Consider the following 8,306-nt stretch of genomic DNA (forward strand, 5'->3'; position numbering starts at 1 on the left):
AGCCGCACCGCGCCGTCCCGAGCCTTGTCTGCAGGCGGGGCCGGCCGCTGTAACCGGAGCTGGTGAAGGGTCTAACACCGCTCCTCTCTCCAGGCCTCGACCAGAAAAGGGGCGGAGCCTCTGGCTCTTGGCCCTCCTTCCTGGCCCTCGGCCCGCCCCACTCCCCAGCCCTGTGTCCGGCTCTCTCCAGCTCTGCACCCTGCTCTCCCTTGCCCACCTGCAATCACGGCCCTAGGCCCCGCCTCCTCGGCTTCCGCCCCGCCTCCTCGGCCCTCCGCCCCTCCCTCCCTGGCCCTTGGCCCCGCCTCCTAGGCCTTCGCCCCGCCCTCCCTGGCCGTCCGCCCTGCCTCTTTGGCCCTCCGCCCCTCCCTTCCTGGCCCTTGGTCCCTCCTCCTCGGCCTCCGCCCCTCCCGCCCTGGCCCTCCGCCCCGCCTCCTCGGCCCCCCACCACGCCTCCCAGACCTCGTCCTCCCTGCCCCGGCGCGGCCTCCCTGGCTGGCTCGCTTTCGCGGCCCTCATCCCGCCCCTGTGCGGGGCTCCGCGGCCCTCTCGGTCCCGCCCTCCTTCCTCCGCCCTTCCTCCTCTGCGCCGCTGCGCACCGCCCTCCCTGCCGGGCCAGGCCGGCGTGCGCCCTCCCCGAGCGTCTCTCTGCCCGCTCAGCCCTCTGCGCGCCGCCCTGCGGCCCGGCCTCCTCAGCCCCGGCCCGCCGCTCGCCCTCCGCCGCCGCCGGCCGCGGCCGTCTCAGCCGCCGCCTCAGCCCGGGCGGGCCGGGCCTCCGCCGAGGGCCGTGCACCGGGACTACGAGGACGGGCTGCGAGCGCAGTAAGTACAACTTTCCCGGCCCGCGCCCCCCGCGGCGCCGCTGTCACCCCCCGCGCCCTCACCTCGCCGCCCGAAAGTTGGCCCTGCCCGGGGTCGCCTCCTTCCCGGTGTCCTTGGCGAGCGACTTTAGAGGCCACTTTTGTGGGCGAGGGGAATGCGCGGTCGGCCCTCTCCCTCTCCAGATGGAAATCGGATGCTCGCCTGGAGGGAGAGCTTCCCCTCTGGAAAAGGAAAAGTGGCGGTTGGAAGGCTTCTGCATTTTGTCTGAACCGTAGCCGCCCTGCCTCCCCGGTGGCCAGCCCCTCCGGGGAAGCGAGTCGCCCAGAGGCGGCTTGCAAAGTTGGCTGCGTCCTGCACCCTGGAAACTTGCAGAGGGCAATCATAGGGAGGCTGAACTTTAAGGGTCGGGGGCTTGGCGTGCGAGGCCGCTGCGGCCCGGTGGTGGGCGGCGGAGACCAGCTTGGGGCTGGGTTGCTCATTTCAGCATCGCCGAGCTGCCCGGGGTTGCGGAACCACTACTTTCCCAGCATCGAACGGCATCAAGGGCTCAAGCCCTTGGATCCTAGGTAGGATTTAATCGCAGTCAGTTCTGGTCCTGATCTTTGGAGGCACAGAAGGAAATATGCAGGACACGTTTCCTAGCCGACTCCAGCTTGTCAGGTCAGCCCTGCCAACACATCAAAGCCTTGCGTTAGGAAAAAAAAAAATCCCTCCAACCCGCTGACAGCAGGGACGAACACTTAGATACCTAACTGTAGATTGGGGCTCAGCCATTTTTCATGAGATACGTTTTGTCCCAGGGACGTATATTAAATATGTGGTGATCTCTGCGTTTCTGGACAGTTTTGGGATGTGTGTGTGTGTGTGTGTGTATGTGTGTGGGGGTGTAGGTAGTTTTTCTTTCTTCTTTAAAAGTCTTTAATCCGTGGTTGCCAGGGGTTGTGATCATACCTTGGAGGCACAGAAAACCGGCACCTTTCCTGTTTTGTTTTTTAAACCCAAAAACCTGTTCTTTGCTGGAGGCAATCGGGAATGTCAGCCCACTGCAGGGGGGGGGGGTGCTGATAAACCCAGGAATCAGGGCTCCGGACAACTGCGCTAGCAGTTTGGGAAGTGGTTTGTGCTTTATCCTCTAGTGGTCATGTTAATGGTTCTTGTGATCGTATATATTTCCATGGGGAGCTACCCCTAAACCTCAAAATTACACACGGCCAATACTCCATTTAAGAAGACTGGACACGCTTTGATGATTCTTCTACTGAAGGATCAGATTCAACACAGCGTAATTTGCAGTGTAGGTAATTAAATCTTTTCTAAAAATCCTCCCAATCAGTCACCCCTCCCTTGAAGAGTCTCAAGATGGTACTTTCCGTACCGGGCTCAATTTGCCATTGATCTTTGATCTTTACGATCAAGCCCTGTTTCTGGGCTACAGGAGCTTTGGGGGACAGCAGAGAGCCCCTAGAGGGAGCCAAGTCGGGGCTGACTGTGCAGATAGGAAAGGTTTTCAGTTAGTGTGAGTGTCCTGGAGAGACTCAGTTCCGAAGGTGCCCATGCCATTCCTAGGGTCACACTACCTGAATTCTGCATTTTTTAAGAGCTGTTTGGAAATTGTAGATTTAGCATCATGCAGGGCTTTTGTGTTGCTTTTCTTTGCATTTTTGTCTTTAGAGTTTTAAAGCTTATGACTTTTAAAATCCTAATCCTCCGTGCTCACTTTTATAGCCTTTGTATTTGGTGGCATATGTTAGTGCTTGACCTGAGTGCCTTGCTTTCTGAGAAATGGTTAATTTCTTAAGAAAAGGTTTCCTGTTTCTTATTAGACCGTCTGTTGTTTCATAGAATTTGGGAGTAAAACTATTGTTTACTGCAGGGTATCATTGTTCTTTTTGTTGGAATTAATTTTGGCAGACCGGCTTTGTCCATTTATAAAATGTTGAGGTCCCAGAAAAATTTGCAAGTGTTCGAAACTTGGCAAAGTTCATTCTAGGTGGAGGTGGAATGGGGTTGAGGTGTGGATAGGGAACATTGGAAATTATAAATACAGGATTCGAATTAAAGAGTAATGTATCAACTACTGGCTCTTCTTGGCTGTTACTTTGTTTCAGTCCTAAATATCTTAATGTAGAAGTAGTTCCCAGTGTTCTATAGGCTTGGGAGGGGTGCCTCCTAGCAGCTAGCCAGACTTGTCAGCATCTAGGGAGCCAAGAATGGTCCCTGTTTCTCTAGCTTTGTGATCTAAATTCACTGCCTTTAAGATGGGGATACTACTGTTATCAGGAAAGCTATGATGGACAGGCACCTCAGGCGTGCCTGGCACATCTTCTTCTACAACGGCAGCATCTCCCATTTCTCTAGAACTTTGTCTGTGCCATCCAGACTTGCAAACTCTTCCTTGCCTTTTCTGAACTCATCTATCCAAACAAGGTGTCTTGCTTACTCAGCACTCTCTTCTGTCCATCAGCTCTCAGAAACAGTTGACCACAAAGTACTGGCTATTTTTCCAGCAAAGTATCTCTCAAACCTGTTTGATTTTCAGGCTCTGCCATGTTGTCCTTTAGTTTAAGCCACTCTGACCTTTCTTAAGTTCACTGGTCTCCTTTGCCCCTTCCTGCTTGTTTTCTTGACAATAGCCTGAAAAAGAAAGCCACTTCTTCAGGCCTTCAAGATTCCCAAGAATCCTTGGAGTATGGTACAGAATCCCCAGCAGGCCTTCCTGTCCTGTTTCTTGAGGCCCCAGCTCCTCACCCACATCTCCCAGCATATAGGTCAGTTCCCCAGCAGCCAGGCCTCAGGGCCATTTTCCCAGCTCCTGAGTAACTCCTCATCTTTTGAGGACTAGCTCCAGTATGCTTCCTTATGGAAGTCTTCTCTGTCCACTGTTTTCACATCTGTTAGACCCATCTTACTTCTCCCACAATGACAGTCATTCTTAATTTGTCAAAATGTATAATTATACTGTATTTTATTGTTTTCTCCATCCTTTGTGGGCAGTAGTGCCTGCTTTACTCTCCAGTCCCTAGCGTACGCAGCTGTGCTCAGTAGAGAAAGTGGTGTAGTATCCACTTTTCATATATACCCTTGTTTGAAACTGCATAGAGCAGGCTGTCTTCAAACTCACAGAGATCTGCCTGCTTCTGCCTACTGAGTGCTGGGATTAAAGCACTCAGGCACTTTTCGGCACACCCAGGACACTTATGCTCTGTGGTATTTGTGTTTTGTGTCAGAAAAGCCAAACTAGCCCTTCTGTGTTCTAATTTTGTGAATGATCTGGAACAGCCTTTAAGTATCAGGTAAAACCAATGCAGTTTTGGTCTGTGGAAAATGCATGCTAATGAGACACTTTTAATTAGTGTTGCTCTTGTGATACTCTACGGTACACATTCTGCTTTCCTAACTACATACAGCATTAAATCAACTGTGTTTTATTAGCCCAGGATTACAGGATGGAAATATGAATTCTGCTGTGCCTGATGTTTTGTAGTGTCACGTGGTTGTGGGCCAGACAGATGGTGTGACTGCTCAGTGCCAGATGCCCAAGGAGGTTGGGGAAGCTGCCACAGGCCAAGGAGGGAAGGGACTAAGGATGCCTAGTGGTGCTCCCACAAAGTGTGATTTCCATCACCAAGTGCCATCTGAGCCGACACTAGAGAGGAGCAACAGGAGCCACCTAGAGGTGGGGACGTTCCTTTTCCGTTCTCACTAAGGTCTTTTTTAGCAGAAGTAGGCATGACCTTCCATGGCCAAGCAAGTGTAAACCAGTGTCGGCTGTTTCTGTAGTGTGGTTGCCCCACATAAAGCCCTGACTCAGTGTCTCATGGCTCAGCGATGCCTCTGCTGCTCATGCTGCAGGTGCTCTCTGTTTTTACAGTCTTCTGCATTGTCTCCTGACTTTTTCTTAAGTCAGTGTGTTTCCTTCAGTATCTCCTCCCCCTTGGAGCACATGTGACCCAGCTTCTTTCTTGTTGGTCAGAGAATGCACCAAGGACTTTGGATCTACTGCTGTCTTCCGAAGGGAGTCCTCTGCACACGGCCTCTAGGTCCCCCTCTGTGCTGGGATGGTGAACTAGAGTGATTAAAGATACCTCTGAGCTCCTGCGGCATGCCCAGCCCCATGCTGGCCCAAGAGGAGGGCATGGTTGACCAGGACGTGGTCAGGAAAAGGCTGCTTAGATCTCCATGCCTTCATTTTATTCAGAGAAACTAGTCCCCTTCTTCGCTCTTCTTCCCACTGAAGATAGAACTTTACCTTCTACAAGGCCTCAGACTTTCCTGTGTGAAACAATAGGAATGGTTTTAGGAAGGCATCTGGCATGTGACTTGCTTTGTGCAGGATCTCTGGGCCCCAGGACATTTATATCACCACTGTAGACGTTATTGTGGTTGGGTACCCTTGTAAGTTTTTGGTCTCTTAGGTGTATATGCCTACTGGCTACCTAGAACTTGGACAGTTGCCTGGAGTGTCTTGGCACCAATACCATTTATTACCTTTTATTTCCAGCCCAAATGTCAGATGCAGGTTGGTTTTAATTGTTTGTATGTTTTATACATTCAGGTTTTATCATCAAGTTCAACATAATTAATTTTAGAGCTGTCCAGGTTTTATGCATTGTAGCTTACTTTCAGTAAGCATTCAGTTTATATATATATATATATATATATATATATATATATATATATATATACACACACACACACATACACACACACACATATATACACACGTAGGTTGTAACAAGAGGGAAGTTAAAATCACTTTCTTCCATATTTTATTCATGTAGACATATGCATTGTCTTTCTTGCTGATTATCACTGGCTTCTGAGTGCTAAATCAAATTTATCATTAACTGTAGTAATTTTATCATTGGAAAATCAGTTAAAGTGAAATGATCCTTTCAAATATAAATATATATTCTATACTCTTACTGGGTAGACATTAGTCAGCAAAGTAAAGTAAGAATTTATTTATTTATTTATTTTGGTTTTTTGAGACAGGGTTTCTCTGTATAGCCCTTGGCTGTCCTGAAACTCACTTTGTAGACCAGGCTGGCCTTGAACTCAGAAATCCTCCTGCCTCTGCCTCCCGAGTGCTGGGATTAAAGGCGTGTACCACCATGCCCAGCTATGAATTTTAGCCATCTCACCAGCCCTTATTCTTATTTATATAAGAATATAAATAATATTCTTACTATAGTTGAATAGATTTATAGTATATGCAGCTCTGTTGTAGAAATACCAATGTGGAATAGGTTAGGCATAGTGTCAGACTCTTGAGTTAAAACTCAGCCATTTAGGCAAGAGATTGTATTACTGGATGAATTAGGATCTGTTTTGTATTTTAGCTTCCTTACTTTGATGTGTATGGTGACTTTTCTTGCATGTATTTACTTATTTTAAATGTTACTATTGACTGCTTTGTGTAAATGTGTGAATCGCACATGTGGAGATGAGAGGACAGTTTGTGCGAGTCCTCGTTCTCCTCCTCAGTAGGTCCACAGACTTGGTAGTGAACTGGGCTGGCTGAGCTGTCTTGCCAGCCTTATACTTTACTCAGATAAAACTGCAGTGAACTAAGCTGTGCATGCCTGACTGCAGTTTTACAGGCTTTGGTTCAGGTATGTGAAGTCCTTGCCACCGCCAGCACACAGCCTATCCATCGTCCTCCTCCCCAAGTGTCTCTCTGATAGTGCATCCTCTTCCCAGCCTCCCCTCCTTCAAACTCCCCTCTGCTCTGTGTCCGGTAGAAGCCTGCCTTTTCTAGGATGTGAGCTGAGTGGGATCATGGCTGTGCTGTCTTACTCTTGCTGGTATTTATTTGTCTCACTCGTGTTGGTATTTGTAGCAGTGGGGCCGGGGGCGGGGGTAGCAAGGTGGTAGAGTGCTTCTGGCCTTCATACACAAGAGCCTGACTTAATCTCCAGCGTTGTAGAAGCAGGATGATTAGAAATTCAAGGTCAGCTTCCATTGCTTTTGAGCCTGGGACACCAAGGACAGTTCTTAAAAACAAACAAACAAACATTCCATATGCATGCCTGCTGTTCAAATGTATCTCAACTTGCTAATCTGCTGATAGACTTCTGGGCTATTGCCTTTGCTTGTGAGATTAGCTTTTAAAGAAAATGCCAAAATGTTTTCTAAGCACACTCTACCATTTTACATTTGTTTTGCTTCTTTGCAGTGTTTGCCTGGCCTTAAACTGGCCTTCCTGCCTCCCTCCACCTCCAGAGCTGGGGGAAGGGGCAGTGGGAGGGTGTTTATAAGCAAGTGTGCACCACCATTGCACCTTCTCTGCTGTATGTGAGCACACTCATGTCTTGCTGCTGTACTTGGTATAATCAGTCTCTTTAGTAAGCGTTTGGGTGTCCATTGGTGCATTTCATTGACACATGTCTAATGATTGATGTTGAGCATCTCTAAATTCATTTTTATTTTATTTTATGTGTATCGATGTTTTGCTGGCTCGTGTGTCTGTGCAGCATACACATGCCTGGTGTCCTCTGAGGCCAGAAGAGGGTGTTGGGTCCTCTGAGACTGGAGTTACAGATGGTTTCGAGACACCATACGGGTGCTGGGAATTGAACCCTGCTCTTTTGTGAGAGTAGAAAGTATTCTTACTGCTGAACCATCTCTCCAGCCCTGTTCATATTCTTTCTGGGTTTTAAGACTGAATTTTGAGAGGTTTTGTGTATTGGGGTGCAGTTATTCATCAAATAGATCTTCTGCCAAAGTGTCTCGGTCCAAGGCCTGCCGTTGACTACAGTGTGGGGACTTTCTAAGAGAGAGAGTTTTACATTTCAGTGAAATCTAACCTATGAGGTTTTTTTTTCTCTTTCTTATATTGGTGGTACTTCTATAATGTGGTACTCAAGACTTATTTGTTAACCCAAACTCATAACTGTATGTCCCTATGTTTTCTTCTAAGTGTTATAGCACCAGGTTTTAGATTTAGACCCATGATCTGTCTTGAGTTAATGTTTACACAATCGTGCCTTACGAGTCCAGGCTCATTTTCTACATATAGAAATTCAGTTGTTCTCACATTGTTTATTAGAGTGCTTTTGTCTGATAAATTCTCCCTTGTCCCATCTCTAAAGTCAGTTGTCTGTTAGTCAGTGGCTATTCTTAGCTGAATGGAAGCTGAATCTAGTTCTTGATTATATGTTTGGGGCATGTTTAAGAACACTTTTGGTCTCTTTACTGTGACCATATGGAAACCTTTCCTTCTCAAAGCTTCTTTTATATTGTATTTGATTTGATTTGATTTAGGATGTGGTTCAGCAGTGAGAAGCTGTTGTTACAATGATGCAGTCACAGCAGGTCACAGATCTGTTATTGCTTGTCAGTCGGAGTCTGCAACCTCTGTATTCCATCCTAAATCCATGCCTTTCTCTTCTCTTCTCTTCTCTTCTCTTCTCTTCTCTTCTCTTCTCTTCTCTTCTCTTCTCTTCTCTTCTCTTCTCTTCTCTTCTCTTCTCCTCTCCTCT

At 48.0% G+C, this 8,306-nt stretch overlaps 1 protein-coding gene across 1 annotated transcript in view; it reads left to right on the forward strand.

The window, feature by feature from the left end:
• The first annotated feature begins 704 nt into the window (after positions 1–704).
• Positions 705–8,306, forward strand: part of Rassf8 (Ras association domain family member 8) — a 71,634-nt gene continuing 64,032 nt past the window's right edge. The window contains exon 1 of the mRNA XM_021165006.2: positions 705–822. The gene's annotated coding sequence lies outside the window, so the exon portion shown is untranslated. The remainder of the gene's footprint in view (positions 823–8,306) is intronic.

Source organism: Mus caroli, chromosome 6, assembly GCF_900094665.2.
Source record: "Mus caroli chromosome 6, CAROLI_EIJ_v1.1, whole genome shotgun sequence".
NCBI lineage: Eukaryota > Metazoa > Chordata > Mammalia > Rodentia > Muridae > Mus > Mus caroli.